Source organism: Canis lupus, chromosome 37 (genome assembly GCF_003254725.2).
Source record: "Canis lupus dingo isolate Sandy chromosome 37, ASM325472v2, whole genome shotgun sequence".
Lineage (NCBI taxonomy): Eukaryota > Metazoa > Chordata > Mammalia > Carnivora > Canidae > Canis > Canis lupus.
In genome coordinates, this window is record NC_064279.1 from 27,406,381 (window position 1) to 27,423,204 (window position 16,824).

Sequence of the window (16,824 nt, forward strand, 5' to 3'; positions counted from 1 at the left end):
GGAGAAAGGGTGTTCTAGGGATAGAAAAGCCACAGCAGCATGAGGTAGTATTACACACTCACAGATCTGCAAGAAATTCACACCCTTGGCATATGAAGGGCACAGAAAAGGTTTTGGCAAATGATGCAGCTGGAAAGAAGTTAGGGGCCATTTATGATACATGGTGTTGTTTACTCTGGATTTATTTATGACCTTTGTGCAACCCTAGAAATATCCATTTGATGATGGCTGTTATGGTGGGTATTTTTGTTTTATTGTAGTTCAGACATAATGACATTTTCATTTTCCTGGTCTACCATGGCAAGAAGCTGGAGCTCCTTGTGGCCAATGCATGGGAAACCACTGAAGGACCTTAGACAGAGATGGGGTGTGACCAGAATTGCTTTCTCAGCAGCAAGATGGATAACAGATTGGATAGAACAAGGCTGGTGGCACAGAGCATCAATTGTACATACTTGAAATATCCTGCCCAACAGAGGCTGGATACAGTCAGTAATAATAAGGTTGTTTGAGATCTTGAGTAAATAGAATTAACTGGATTTGGTCACCAATTGAATGCGGGACACGAAGAAACAGTTCAGAGGAAATTCCAGGTTTCCGGTGACGATGATTGGCATTTCAATGACACAGAGAACACAGCAGGAGGAAAAATTCTGTGGGAAAAGATGAGCTAAGCTGAGGGCATGTTGAATTAGGGGGATGAGTAAGATATCCCAGGCAATCACTTTGTAGACATTCCATTACAGGGATCTGGCGCTCCGGAGACGAGCTCAGGCCAGAGACACAAAATGCGGAAGTTAACCAGCATCCAAGTGTCAAGTTATTGCACAGGACTGGTTACCCAACAAGCATTTAAAGGGCCAATGAAAAGAGAAGAGGGCCAATGTTGAAACACTGTCTAATGCAGACACTTAAGGAGAGAGAAGAATTATCACCAGAAGAGATTGAGAAGGAATAGTCAATGGTGTGGAAGGAGAACTAAGGTGGGGAAAGGAAGAACTCTAGAAGATTCAGAAGAGAGACTAGAAACTATGAAATTGTTAAATCAGAGTTGTAATGCACAGGGGAAAACTTATGTAGAAATAGAGTAAGAAAAGGCGGTGGCGGGAGGGAGGGTGGGGTCAGCAAAAACAGACTTTCTTCTTTATTGGCTTTATTCACTGAAAGTGCAGGAAGGATGCATATGTTGAAGGACCATGACAGGAAGGGGTTGCCTGAGCAAGGATGGAGAGGCTAGAAGGGACACAATCATATTTGGATTTGGGACTTGGTGTGTTGAAAGAAAGTGTCAAGAGATGTAGTCAGCATCCAGGGAATGCTAAGGAGCTTGAACTTAATCTTAGAGGCAACATCAAAGCACTTTAGGCAGGGCAGAGATAATTCCAGGGTTGTGTTTTAGAAAGAACATTCTGACAGCTGTATAGAAAAAGGTTGGATTTGAGCCAGCCCAGGAAAGGAGATCAGTCAAGAGGTTGGTGAAATCCTGGCCAGAGACAATGAGGACCTTCAGGAGGGTATGCAAAGTGGGCACCAACCCTCTGACCACAGTCAGAGATTTTGTTATCTGTCTTTGATAGAATGTTTCTCTTCATTGGATCCTCGTGTTCCTAAAATAGCCACCCGCGTGAGCAACCAACCACTTGTCTAAGAGAGCTCAGAAGGTGACTCTCCACTGTGGCAGCTTTGTATGATGATCCTTAGCCTTCCAGGGGACATTTCTATTTTCCACTTCCCTAAGGCTATGACTCAAGTCTTGAAGGAGGGCTGTGGTTCCAGAGGCAGAACTTTAACTCAGCTCCAGGAGTTCATCTATGTCTGAGCCCCCTGGAGGCCTGTGGTACACAGCATCTAGACCCAAAAGACAGGTTCTGTCTTTCCCCCATCCTTCACATAAGAGAATTACTGACAGGTGTCCTGCATCCTCCTTCCTTCTCCAGTCATGGGTTCAAACAGGTGACCTGTATTTAAGGCAGTGGTTTCCAACTAAGGACAGTTTCCTGTACCCTAGGGACATTTGGCAATGTCTGGAAACATTATAATTATCACCTCTAGGAGGAGGGGGGTGACTCACTACTGGCATTTCTGAGTAGAGGCCAGGGGTGCTGCTAAATATCCTATGATGCACAGGATAAACCCCTACCCCTTCAAAAACAAAGAATTATCTACCCTCCAAAGTCATTAGTGCTTTAGATTTTGCTTTAAAGGACTAGGGTATTCTTTTCTTAAGGATAAGTTTGTTTTGTTTTTTGTTGTTTTGTTTTGTTTCACCACCTATTATAAAAATATGCTTTTCAGGCTGTCTATTTCCACCCATGCATGCATCTCCTATAAAGTGAAATGGAAGATTTAATAAATTGTTTGCTTATGTCAAAGCAAAATTCTAAAAGAATTTTTACTCAATTGCTTATCTAATCTTTTTTAATGGTTTAAACTATGCCTATACATGCTAAAATCCCCACTATAGTTGCATCTTGGGCCATGCATAGATTAAAAATGAAATCATGAAGGTAGGTTATCTTATCAGATTTTGACCAAAAATATTTTCAAGTACCCTGTAAACTTTTTGACTATGTACTCAAACTCTGCTGAATCATAGAAGGTAAATATTCCCTCTTGGAATAGAATCTAAAAAGCAAATGTCCCAACCTTTGTCTTTGTCCATTGAAATTTAGGCAATAGGTATGGGACACTATCTTTAAAAATAGCCATTATCCAACAGTTTCTCCCAAAAATATTATCTTCACTTCTTTTTATTTACTGAGGAAAAGACTGTATGTTACAATCTTCTCTTCTAAGATATTTTGAGAAAAGAACAAATTCTGGTAAAATGCAATAGATCTGGTAAAAGGTAGGAGACAATTCACACATCTCACAATTGACTAAAAATGTGCTAGGTTTATATAGGAAATATGATCTGCCTTCTTAGAAAAACTTCACTTAATTTTTACCTCATCCTTACTTCTATTTTTTCCACTTATTATTTACAATGTTAAAAACAAAGTTCTAAGAAAATACTGCACTTATCATCAACAAAAAATATGTCAACAGATATTTAAGCATCTAACAATTCAAGCAAATGGTTAAAAAGAAAAAAGGGATTCTCTGAGTTAGGCGTCTACACTGAAATAAGCTAACTCCTTTGGAATTGCTCATGGAGAGCAATCAGTCACATGGGGAGCCTAGAAATGGATTCTGGGTTGCAGTCAGCTGTGTCCAACCACTTGGCAGGATGTTGATCAGAACTCCTTTTTTAAAATGTATCTAAACCTGATTTTAAATTTCATCTCACAATTTCTAGAAGGGCACACTACTGGCACCATATTTTTTCCTTTTGACCTTGAGGAGGATTACCAACGAGAGTAAAATCCTACAAAGTACAAAAATTCAGTTCTTCTAGGGTTATCATTTTTTTTTTAAATAAAGTAAAAATCCGGTATTATTGTAGAGAAACCTGTTACTGTTTTTTGTTTTAGAACACATTTTTAATCTTTGCTAGTTATAGAAATTCAAAATAAGGGGCCATTAATCATTTGCTTTATTAAGTACCCTATTCTCTGAGTTTCTATCATCATATACCTATCTGTCATTGCATTTATCATGTTGAATTTGAATTATCCTTTATGTGACTATCTCTCCCAGGAGAGTATAGAACCTTGAACTAAGGAGTCCTTTTATTGTCTTATTTTTTATTCCCAACATCTAGTCCAACTATAAAAAAATGAATGAATGAATGAATGAATGAATGAATGGAATCGGATAAGTGAGTGGATGGCAATGGACCACTGAGAGGGTACATGGAGAAGAGGTTGAAAGCAGTATTAACTTGGATCCAGAGGCACCTGAAACATAGATTATTAATAGTTTTCAATCTATAAAAAATAAACAGCCTCAGGGCAAATGATGCTTAGGAAATTCTGAGTTTATTTTTTATGAACTGAAGGACTCAGAGCTTGTACTATGCCCGTGTGCATTGTGAAATTTTGGTAAAGAATAGAGTGTATATCATTTGACTATGTTTGTTAGTTGACTATGGAGCACCTAGTATCTTTTCTGAAAGTAATATTCAGGGAAACACATTTTGGAAAATCGCTAGCTTACAGCCAAAGGTCTTTGGTGCATCATATTTAAAAGGAAGTTAGAGAGCCATTTATGAGAAAGAAAAGAAGGAAATGGAAATTTGGTAGGGAGATTTTTGGAATATTATCTTCAGAGTAAGTAGTATGGATTTCTGAAAAAGAAAGGTTTTTTTAGAGAACTGGGAAATGGGTTGAGTTCATTGTCATAGCAAAGGGAAAAAAAAAACTAAAACAAAACAAAACAAAACAAAAACAAAAACCACCCCCCCCCCAAAAAAAAAACAAAAAACAAACCCCCCAAAACAATGTAAAAAGATTTAGAGTGGAGTTCCCAAGCTAACCTACAGGCAAATTATCCAATTGTACCCATTTTCACCATTTTAACTTCTTCACAGTTATATGTGAAGATGGATTTAACTACTTTTGTGTTGCTTAATCAATGCCCTAAATAATATCTGTACTCTCGCAAATGTTCCCGCTGTGCAATCAGCACCCAAGGCTCTTCGCCTCATTCCATTCCTGCCACAGGAGTCCTTGCTGGCCTTCCAACATGCAGAACACACTCACGTCTGCCATCTTTCCCTTGTGTCTGGAGAACTCTTCCTTAAATACTCTCCTGACGTTGCTCTTCCAAATGGGTACCTCCTCAAGGATTCCTCTTCTTTTTTTTTTTTTTTTTTTTAAAGATTTTATTTATTTATTCATGATAGTCACAGAGAGAGAGAGAGGCAGAGACACAGGCAGAGAGAGAAGCAGGCTCCATGCACCGGGAGCCCGACGTGGGATTCGATCCCGGGTCTCCAGGATCGCGCCCTGGGCCAAAGGCAGGCGCCAAACCGCTGCGCCACCCAGGGATCCCCAAGGATTCCTCTTCTAAAATATCCTGCAGCTGCTCCTTTTGATCTTTATTTTTCTTCATAATGCTTACCACTGCCTGGCATGTCGCTTACTTGTACGTGGTTCATTTTCCTTCACTGGAACGTAACCTTAGTAAGGCCCCAGGAGTTAAAGATATAGTGGTGAATAGAGATGATCCTTGCCCTCAGGGAACTGCCGGACTCAGGTGAATTTAGGTCTCTCTCTCCTCTGCTCCCAATGGAGAGTTCTTAGCACCTTTGGAACTAAGAAAACCAAGAATGATGGAGTCATACTAAATCTTCTCCAAATTTGCCAAAGGTGTGAGAAAAATCCTGGTCACAAAGCTTTTCACAATGTTATTGTGAGCTTAATGCGATGATGTGTCTGGACCAGCTCTTTGTAAAAGCTGAAATGCTGTAGAATCACATATCATTACTAGTGTTTAACCAGCACTTACTTTTCATTTAAGCTTCTATTTCTGATCCAAATTAACAACAAAAAAAAGCACCCATCTTTCAAATGAATAAATTGTCCCTAGGCATAAATTTAGTACATTTAGAAACACATTAGCAATTTCAGGTCCACCAACTTCTAGAATTCTAATGCAGGAAGGGACCTTAGCGATCACCTAGTGCAACCCCCTCATTTTCGTATTTATGCTTATGGCACTAATTATGACAATCCATTGCAACGAACTGTGATTGAGAGGCACTAACAGACCCAGAGGAGTGCTCCATGTATTTGGCCTTTAATTGGTGGTTACAACTCAATTTTGGCATAAGAGATATTTTTTCTTTTCTTCCTTTTACCCCCTTTCTATAAACACATAACCTTGGTCTTTATTATAAAGAGTGAGATAAGTAGTTCTATCTTATAAATTGGTTGAATTTGTCTTTCTTTGCTGAAGTACATTTTGCTATTTGAAGGAAAATAATCTGGATTGAAAATTGCTCCTTCCAATGTTCTGAACCATTCCGATGTCAATATTTGGTGTCAAAATTCAATGGGCTTCATAATCTAGTTGAATATCAAATGGAAAATAGTGCAATGATCCCACCAGAGAAAGACGAATGTATTCTTGTATTAAAATGCATTTCAAGAACTGGTACAGTGGTCTTCTTATCGAGCCACTTCAAAAGTGAACTTGTAGAATTATGTGCAGGCTTTTGTTTGTGATGCCAAAGGCTTTAAGAAATCTTTATGCTATTCTTATAAATCCACTGACAATTTTAAAAAAATCCATTACCATAATTAATAGTCCATTATCATGGAAATGGTCATGTAAAAGAGTAAAGAGTCATCTTGTTTTTTGAAGTTTTTTTAGGGGGTGGAGGTAAGGAGAGAACTTGTCCCCTTTTCAAACCTTTCTATTCTTGATCAAGAATAGTTTCTTTAATGAAATTCAAGATGGCTGCAATAGTGTTTTAGCCAAAATTGTCACACAAAATTTGCAGGCTTGACCTACGTTTTTGTTATAATTGTTTTAACAAAGTTTCATGATACATTGACAAGAGCAAAATTAATAGATTGAACGTATTAGGAACAGCAAAATAATACTCTTTACTTGGATATAAACTATATTGTATGTCGTAGTTAATATATATTTGTATATACTATACTCTTTTTTTTAAAAGATGTTATTTACTTCTTTGAGAGAGAAAGAGAGTGAGAGAGAGAGAGACAGAGAGCAGGCATGCACACAAGCAGCAGGGAGGGGCAGAGGGAGAGGGAGAAGCAGGCTCCTCCCTAAGCAGGAGCCTGACTCAGGGCTCGATCCCAGGATCCTGAGGATCATGACCTGAGCCAAAGGCAGATGCTTAACCTACTGAGACACGAGGCATCACATATTTATATCCCATCTTAAACCTCTTAATACTATGCCCTCATACTATATACTCTCAAAAATTGTACTATATTTAAATGGCTTTTTAATTCCTCAATTCCCAACATCTGGTTTAACTAACTCTTCTACATGTGTTCACTCATCACTTTGGGACTGTAGACATAGACTAGGCTGTTTACCAAATGGATTTTCAGGCAAAGCTCCATTGGTAGAATCGAATGAGGATAACAATACTCACGCATCATACCAGCGTATGACTAATAACTCCAAGCAATAAACTGCTTTAGATAGAGATCTGTGTTTAGTAATAAAAATATAATCATAAAAGTGTAACTCGCACCGGAGTTTCTGTCCTGCCAAGCCAAGTTACCATCAGCAAACATGTTAATGCTTGACAGCATATTTCAGCACCTTGATGTCAGAAAATAAGGAAATGCCAATTTTATTCAGAACTCAACAGATTCCACCTACTTAGGCATCTCCCAACTTGTGGGCTGAATGCAATTTTAAAATTCTGATTGCTCAATAACTGATAATCATCTTTTAGAGATTGTGTCTCTTTTTTAAGAGGCAAGCAGTAATTTGTAGTAAAAGTGGTTCTTAAAATGAAATGTTTCTAATGTCTTGTAGTTTTTTAATACCCTGTAACTTTTTTTAACAAGGATATTTTATGGCAGATTCATTCGTTTCTTTCTCATTCCCTATGTTGTACCTTATCCCACATGTCAAGACAAATGTTTCCTATCATCAAGACTACTTTATTTTTTTTTTATGATTTTTCTTTAGTCATTCATTTCACAGACATGTGTTGTGTTTCTTTATTCAGACAGGCAACCCTGTATTAGGAGCTAAGGATACAAAACTGAATGAAACAGAGTCCCTCCCCACCAGGAGCATACAGAGTGGCAGGATAGGCTTCACATAAGTAGATACTCAATAATATAATTGAGTTATGAACAAAAACAGTGAAAATTCAGATAATAGGGCAACTCACAGCAGAGGAAGAAACACCTATAAAGAAAAACATTAAAAAAAAAAGAAAAACATTAGCTTTAAATCTAGAGAAGAAATAGAAATTTTTCCAAAAATAAGACAGAAAAATCTACGTTTGATATGGAGAATAGCGCAACTAATGCACAGAATGGCTTGTGAAGGGACATTCATGTCTAAGAAATGATGCAAAGTTGAGAGCACCTGGTCTGGAGAGGCCAGTTAGGAATGATGCAGGGGGAAATAGGTGGACAATATTTGAATGGGCTTCTTATAGGCAATGACAAGGCATTTGGGTTTTATCCCAATAACATAAAATATTACATGGAATTAAAATACTAATTTAGACTTAAAAGAGGGTTTCCTGGCTTTTCACCTGTCCTGGCTTTTCATCAGCATTCTGGTTGGCTTCACTGACATCACCTGCATACCCAAGAAGTGCTTTAACACCAGAATTGCACAGTTGTGGAGAACAGTCTGAGCACAAGACTATAATGCAGATTCATGAGTTTACCCTGAATGGCAGCATCCAAGAGATGCTCACACCAAGCCCCGGAGAGTAGGTCCACAAAGGGATCAATATCCAGAGCAAGGCTGGAGGATTGATTTTGGAACTTTAGGACCAAACCATGAAGCATATCTCTGTGGCTGTGGCCATGGTCCTACACATGGGTAGAGGAGGTAGGTGGCTGCGTGTTGAAATTTAAGACACGTTAAAATAAATAAGTGGCCCAAGGTATCTAACAGCTACCATTGGAGCCATCCCGCTGGGGAAGGCATTGTCCCCTGAAATTGCCATTAAAACCCAAGCACGGGCCCAGAAGCTATTCTATGGACATTTTAAGTGTCAATAGTTCTGGCTTCCTGAAGGACACCATGTGTTCAATGACTTCTCAATTTGAAGGAGATAGTAAGTAAACTGGGACCTGAAATAGTGTATCTTCCACCCCAGCTAAAATAAGAGAAAAGTGGAAAGTTAGAAGGAGGCAGAATGAGAGACTAGATAGGATTAGGGACAGCTGTAGAAGGGCTTTGGTTTCTCCTGACCTACCTATTATACCACTATTCTGAAGGCTTAAAAGCCTGCTCCACTAAAAGTCATGGAAACTGAAAGGGAAAACAAAAACTAAAAATAAATAAATAAATAAATAAATAAATAAATAAATAAATAAATAAACAAACAAACAAAAAAACACTGTGGCTGCCTAGTTACAGGTGTCTGTGTACTACCAGGCGTTATATTTGAGTTGAGTCCTCTTCTGAGACAGAGAATCCTCAGCCCTCTCTAGATTCTTGCCATTTGGTTCAGGTGCCATCAGTCTTCTGACATCACCTTGGTTCTACTTGTCTCCCTGGAGTGGAAACATCTTTCTTATATGAACCTAATAACGTATCTCCCTGAATTTAGACTGACTTTGCAGTTGCCTCCTTCTCCAATGTCCTAGAGAATTCCAGGGTCCCAAACAGAGTGGACTAGTCCTTGGCATCTTTTATTATGTGCTGGTTGTGTGTCTGACAACTGTCATTAGCCAGAAAGCAGCCTGACCTTTACCTTAGTGATGACCTCTTCGCATCTTAAACTCATCTGTGCTGTTCATGCTTCTAATTGCTTAAGACAGAGTCCTCCTCCTCTCCTATACCAAAGACCCTTGTACCCTTCTTTCTACCTGATAAGCTGCTGCTTTGTATTCGAAAACTCCTCCTTTGTTTTACTTGCATGTACAGAGCATTAAGTACTGACCTCATTAACTAATCAAGTATTTGATCCCAATTATTCCATCCATTAATTCCCCTGAAGTGTATGCGAGTGAGCAGGATTGGGGGGGGGGGTGTAGTAGGAGTGTTCCAAAGCCCCATCATCACCTTACTTATTAACACACATGAACTAAAGTAGTAATTATTATAAATAGATAATATTTACTGGATACTTACTGGTGTCAAGCATGTATATGTGTTTTACATTTTACAGTTTTAGCTTTGAACATAACATCACAGCCAGGACCATAGAGCAAGTTGGGGCTAGTACTCCACATTTTCTAGGTAAACTGGGAGTTTAAAAAGTGCATTCTCAATAAAACAAAAAGGTACACGAGCTCTGATGAGCCAGAGGGTGAAGCTTTTGAGCAATGTTATAAAATAAGCATTTTTCTTCAGCATTTCTTTCTTAAAACAGCAAAGTTGGAATATAAAGACAAATTTCTTAAGCCTCCTAGAAAGCTTAGTATCTAAGGAATGTGAAAAGAAGCATATCTCCAACCTGTGCTTTCTTTTTTTTTTTTTTAAGATTTTATTTATTTATTTATTTGATGAGAGAGAGAGAGAGAGAGAGAGAGCACAGCAGGGGCAGAGGGAGAAGATGCAAGGCTCCGTCCCAGGACCCCGGGGATCACAACCTGAGCCAAAGGCAGATGCTTAGCCACCTGAACCACCCACGTGCCCTCAACCTGTGCTTTGACCCACTTTTCAGGATAATAACCTAGAGATTGTTCCTTAGCTCCTGCCCCACAAAAATGCGGTGAGGGATTCTTCATTATCATTTCCACAATTCGTCAATATCCTATTTTCAATTCTCCCATAGAGAAGGAATTTCTGGCCAGTAGAAAAGAATATGAAAGAGCTCTCTGTATATTATATTCCACTAAATACCCATGATTTCATAAGAAAGCACTCAATTTAAACAGCCGTCCTCCAGGCTCTGATCATGATATTTCCTCTCAAAACTCAACAGTCTCTTTTCTTTTTCACAGAGAAGTGCCAACTCTTAGACACAACAGCCTGTTTTCAGAAATTCAGAGGATTTCCTGAGTGACACGACATCAAATCTGTAATACGTGATCTTGCCAAAGTAGTGTTTTGGTTTGTCCTCAGAACCCACGTTATGTTTTAGATCATTATCAGCAAGCACATTACTAAAGATCTCTGAAGAGTTAAAAAAAGAATCATATAATATTGTAGACAATGTTGACATATTTTCCTTTGTATATCTTTAACCGTATTTAGAATAACCATAGAGCTAAGGCTTTTGCTAATTGTCTTTATTGGGGAGCAATTCAAATATTCTTGTTACCTTAATGATATTCTTTTATTAGAGAGAAATTTTAAAGAGACTCATATCATAGAATGTCCAAGTGTATAAATATTTGAGACTTCAGAAAGCTATTACTCTGTAAATATGTCATTATTCCGATGATTTCTACTTTCTTTATCTGAACGGTTGAAATGTAGACTCCACCTTAACAACGATTATTGGATAGCTATATCTACCAATTTGGTATTCTCTTTTTGCTATTTACCCCTTTCCATTAATGCAACTTTTAATGCCTGGTGCCTCCACCTCATGAAGAGCCCCTTAGTGCATGTCTTAGGGTGGATTGTTATTAAAATGTAATGACTAACAACCCCCAAATCACACGGGCTTAAAATGACAAAGGTTTATTTCTCACTCATACTACACCTCCATCCTTTTTTTTTATTACATTTTTATTTTTATTTATTTTTATTTATTTTTATTGGAGCTCAATTTGCCAACATATAGCATAACACCCAGTGCTCATCCTGCCAAGTGCCCCCCTCAGTGCCCATCACCCAGTCACCCCCATCCCCCACCCACCTCCCTTTCTATCACCCCTAGTTCGTTTCCCAGAGTTAGGAGTCTCTCATGTTCTGTCTCCCTATTTCCCACTCATTTTTTTCTCCTTTCCCCTTTATTCCCTTTCACTATTGTTTATATTCCCCAAGTGAATGAGACCATATAATGTTTGTCCTTCTCCAATTGATTCATTTCACTCAGCATAATACCTTCCAGGTCCATCCACGTGGAAGCAAATGGTGGGTATTTGTCATTTCTAATGGCTGAGGAATATTCCAGTGTATACAGAGACCACATCTTCTCTATCCATCATCTTCTGATGGACACTGAGGCTCCTTCCACAGTTTGGCTATTGTGGACATTGCTGCTAGAAACATCGGGGTGCAGGTGTCCCGGCGTTTCACTGCATCTGTATCTTTGGTGTAAATCCCCAGCAGTGCAATTGCTGGGTCATAGGGCAGGTCTATTTTTAACTCTTTGAGGAACCTCCACACAGTTCTCCAGAGTGGCTGCACCAGTTCACATTTCCACCAACAGTGTAAGAGGGTTCCCCTTTCTCCGCATCCTCTCCAACATTTGTGGTTTCCTGCCTTGTTAATGTTCCCCATTCTCACTGGGGTGAGGTGGGATCTCATTGTGGTTTTGATTTGTATTTCCCTGATGGTCAGTGATGCGGGGCATTTTCTCATGTGCGTGTTGGCCATGTCTATGTCTTCCTCTGTGAGATTTCTCTTCATGTCTTTTGCCCATTTCGTGACTGGATTGTTTGTTTCTTTGCTGTTGAGTTTAATAAGTTCTTTATAGATCTTTGATACTAGTCCTTTGCCTGTTAGGTCATTTGCAAATATCTTCTCCCATTCTGTAGGGTGTCTTGTAGTTTTGTTGCCTGTTTCTTTTGCTTTGCAAAAGCTTCTTATCTTGGTGAAGTCCCAATAGTAATTTTTGCTTTTGTTTCTCTTGCCTTCATGGATGTATCTTGCAAGAAGTTACTGTGGTCAAGTTCAAAAAGGGTGTTGCCTGTGTTCTCCTCTAGGATTTTGATGGAATCTTGTCTCACATTTAGAGCTTTCATCCATTTTGAGTTTATCATTGTGTATGGTGTAAGAGAATTACACCTCCATCCTGAGGAGGCTCTGCAGTGCACTGTCCTCACTTAGGGACCCAGGCCACCCAGGACCGGACAATCTGATATATTACACATGGTGGTGATCAAGGAGGGGACATGGTAAATGACACAACGATTCTTAAAGGTTTCCATATTTAATCACTTTTGTTCACCTCCTAAAAGCCAAGAACAAGTCTTATCTCAAAGAAATGGGGAAGTATGTGCTTGGAAGAAGGAGACCTAGATGTAACAGAGAAGAGCACTAGAAGCCCAGATGGTCTTATTAACTCTCCATTCCACATGCCCAGTCACCTTCCTTGTGAGACAACAAACTCATGGCATCAAGCTCAAAGTGCTGGCTCTCTGGGCAACAGAATGGACCAGAGGTCTCTACCACAGGAGGTATGTCTGGGCCCGTTATGCTCCACACAACCATGACCCAACAGTGGAACAAAGACAAGATTAATGATGATGAACAGCTGCCTTCAGACAGAAGAATAGGAGACACACAGCAGACATGCACTGGCTGTAGTAATTCTAAAATCCTATTACTCAACTATTTTTTTTTAAGATTTTTATTTATTTGTTCATGAAAGAGAGAGAGAGTGAGAGAGAGAGGCAGAGGGAGAAGCAGGCTCCATGCAGGGAGCCGAAAGTGGGACTCCATCCCAGGTCTCCAGGATCAGGCCCTGGGCCGAAGGCAGGTGCTAAACTGCTGAGCCACCCAGGGATCCCCTACTACTCAACTATTTTGAGGACTCACTTGATTAGGCACCAGTTTCACTTCCTGGGAGCAGCTCCTTATCTTTCATTCTCTGTGGCCTCTGGTTCAGCCCTCCAGCAGATTCTTCCTCTGCTATGATCCTTCTTCACATCTGAGGTGAGCCTCCAAAGAATATGCTCTTCTTGATGACTGAGCAGCCCTCCCTCAACTCATGCCCTTTCCCCAGACAGCAGGAAGTCCACAGGCCATTTTTTAAAATTCTTTACTGAAATTCAGTTTAATTAACCTATAATGTATTCTTAGTTTCAGGGGTAGAATTTAGTGATTCATCAGTGCATATAACACCCAATGTCTGCTACATCAAGTGCCCTCCTTAATGCCCATTACCCAGAGACCCCATCACCTCCCCAGCGACCCTCAGTTTGTTTCCTAGAGTTAAGAGTCTTTCACGGTTTGCCTCCCTCTCTTTTTTTATCTTATTTTATTTTTCCTTCCTTTATGTTCAACTGTTTCGTTTATTAAACTCCACACGAGTGAAATCATGTGGTATTTGTCTTTTTGTAAATGATTTATTTCACTTAGCCTAATACCATCTAGTTCCATCCACATCATTACAAATGGCAAGATTTCATTCTTTTGGATGACTGAGTAATATTCCATTATGTATACACAGGCATATGTATATATTTAAAGTTTAAAGCCATTTAAAGTTTTAAGCAGTCTTTCAATCCAGCTTGATGGTCTTTTTGAAAGTACAACTTCCTTGAAAACTTAATTGATTTTTTGTCTACTTCTGTGTGAGCCCTATTTTCAAATAGCCAAACCTACTGATCTTTTGAGATATAATTTTCTTATGTTCTAATAATATGCCTTGGCTTTCTCATCCCCCTGCCTTTGAGCCAATGTAGCTGCTTTGAGCCAATCAAACTTTGGTAGAGGAACCATAAACTTAAGTGTCCTTTTTCTGAGTGATTTCCTTCAACTTGGTGGATTTAATGAACACCATATTCTCATTGAGATCTTTACTCTGAAACTTTGTAATTCTTTCAGTGAGTTTAATCATTGGCATGGTGGCCACACCCTCAAGTTTATCTTTGTGGAAACTATACACTTGATTGGCCTTGGAGTACTCTCAGTTTTTTTAAGGTTATTTTTTACATGCTGAGTTGAGGACTTTGGTCAATATAATGGTTCCATTAGTACAGATTTAAAATTGATTTTCTAATGATTTAGGCCCTAAAAGCATCAAAACCAAAACTTGGAAAATTCATTGGATGTAGAATAAAAAACAAAATTATGCTTATTCATAGGGTATGAAACTGTCATTAAATCCCCAAGTTCAAAAAATTTCTGGTAACCCTGAATCTTTGATGAAGAATGTCCAGGGGCTTAGGTCAATATTTTTGGATATAAAAATTACATACTTTTATAATATACTCATTTTTATTTCAGTTAAAAAACTAATATAACATTGCCTGAAATATTTCTATGACTTTTCCCAATCCTGTATCTAATTATTTTTAGCAGAGTGGGGAGGATTAAAGCTTGTCCCATAGAACGAGGAGATCTATGTCCCCTCCCCTGCATATGGGCTATCAGATAGACTATCCAATAAAATGTAGCAGGAGTGATGTTCTGTAACTTTAGAACTGGACCTTGAGAAATCTGCAACTTCTGCTTTTGCTCTTCCAGAACACTGCTTCCTGAATGTACCCTTCCCCACCATGTAAGAAGTCTATATGCAATCACCAAAGATGTCCCTTTACACCACAAGCCTTGCCTTTCAGCATGCATGCCCTAGTGAAGTTCCATTTGCTGGAATCTGGGCTGGCCCAGTGATTTTGCTCTTGACCAATGGAAAGTCGCTAAAAACTGCTCAATCACTTGGAGGTACTGTCATAAGAAGTCTAGAGACATTTTGTCTGGGCCTCTTGAAACTCTCATTCTTGGAATGTTCTATATAAAAACTCAGATGCCAGGATGTGAAAAGTTAAGGTCACACAGAGAGGACACATAGAAGCACTTATACCAGTGGACAGTCACAGTGGAGCCTCTAGCAACAGCTGGCATCAACTTCCAGTCAGGGGTCTAAGCTTTTAGAGCATCTAGCCCAGTCAAACTTTAGGATAACTATCCTCATCTGGTATATGATGGTTATGCCATGAGAGACCCCAATGCCATGATAAATAATAATAAATTATTATGTTGTTACACAGCAATTGGAAACCTGGAATCGAGTTTAACTATTCTGAGACCTTCATGCTGTGAGGAAACCCAAGCTAGCCACGTAGGGAGAGGAGGCCATGTGCGGAAACATAAAGAAGTAGTTATGTAAGTGACATCTTTTTGGGCTCTCCAGACTGGCTAAGCCTCCAGCTGAAAGAAGGTGACCCAAGCTATTAACCACGTGGAGCAGAGGAACTGTGTCACTGAAGCCTACCTTAATTCCTGAGACCCCAAATCATGAGAGAGTAAGTTGCTTTCAACCATAACATTTGAGGGTAATTTCATTGCCCCATGATATAACCAAAAGACAGACTCTTTAGAATTAGGTCAATATATTTGCTAACTAAATCTTTTAAAGTCGTGTTTTTAAGATATATCTATAAATTAACAGGAATGACAGACAGAAGTCTAAGGATACTTTGGAATATATGCCTGCATGCACAGGGAAGAAATTAGATAATTTACATACTTATGGCCAAAGTGTTGGGTGGGAACGTTGATGGAAATGGGTAGGGGAAGAGACTTGGTTTATCTGTATTGGTAGAGGACAGGGGCAAGAGGTGATGTAGAGGACGCAGGTCACCTGAGACTCCCAGCTATCTGCCACAGCACCAGAGTAGTGCATTTGTGGGCTGCTGCTTCTCCCACCTCTTTCCCTTTGACACATTTCTTTCTTCACTCCTCCATCTCCCTATACACAGTATATCCTCTCTCTTCACCGAGATGCCCACCAGCATGCCGAAAGTCCACCCTCACTTGAACATTAGGAGAAAACCAAAGAGCACAACCCAGGCATGAGTCCACGTCTGATTGATCACACTTTCCCCAATTACCCTTTTTTCTTCCAGTTACTCTCCAGATCCACACTCCTCCTCCAGATAACAGGTGCTGCCAGGACCAAGACATCCGCTCACTCACCCACAGCCCCCTGTGCTAGATCCACTGCAGCTCATACGTACAGCAGGAAAGAAATGAGTTCATGATATTAGTTGCTCCCCTAAAATCATGTCCGTGTTACATCTTTTTACATTATCATCCTGGTTTGAAACCCACTCCTTTCTAGAAAGTTCCATCTTCAGAAGTTGCTTGGTTACTTATGAACAGTGTATTCTTGGACCCAAAAATCCCAGAGGTAATTTTATCTGAACAACTGCTAACTGAACAGTGTAACTGAACAGATAATACAGTAGCCGGCTCTGCAACCATGGATGGATGACAGCACGGGTGCCCAGGGGCGCTGCTGTATTTGCTGAGAGTCCCACACTCCCAGAGCACTGACACCGTCCCCTTCAGTCGCACCTCCAGAGACAGAATGCTTTTCTAGCACACTTACTTGTCTTCAACCATGCTCAGGTCGGCTCTGCAGAACATGGCCTGAGATTTCTCATTTCTTCCATTAAAAAAAATAAAAAA

General features: G+C 39.5%; 1 long non-coding RNA gene across 1 annotated transcript in view; it reads left to right on the forward strand.

Moving 5' to 3' along the window:
* The window catches only part of LOC118353509 (uncharacterized), a 77,103-nt gene that overhangs the window by 40,254 nt on the left and 20,025 nt on the right, over positions 1 to 16,824 (forward strand). The window lies entirely within an intron of this gene.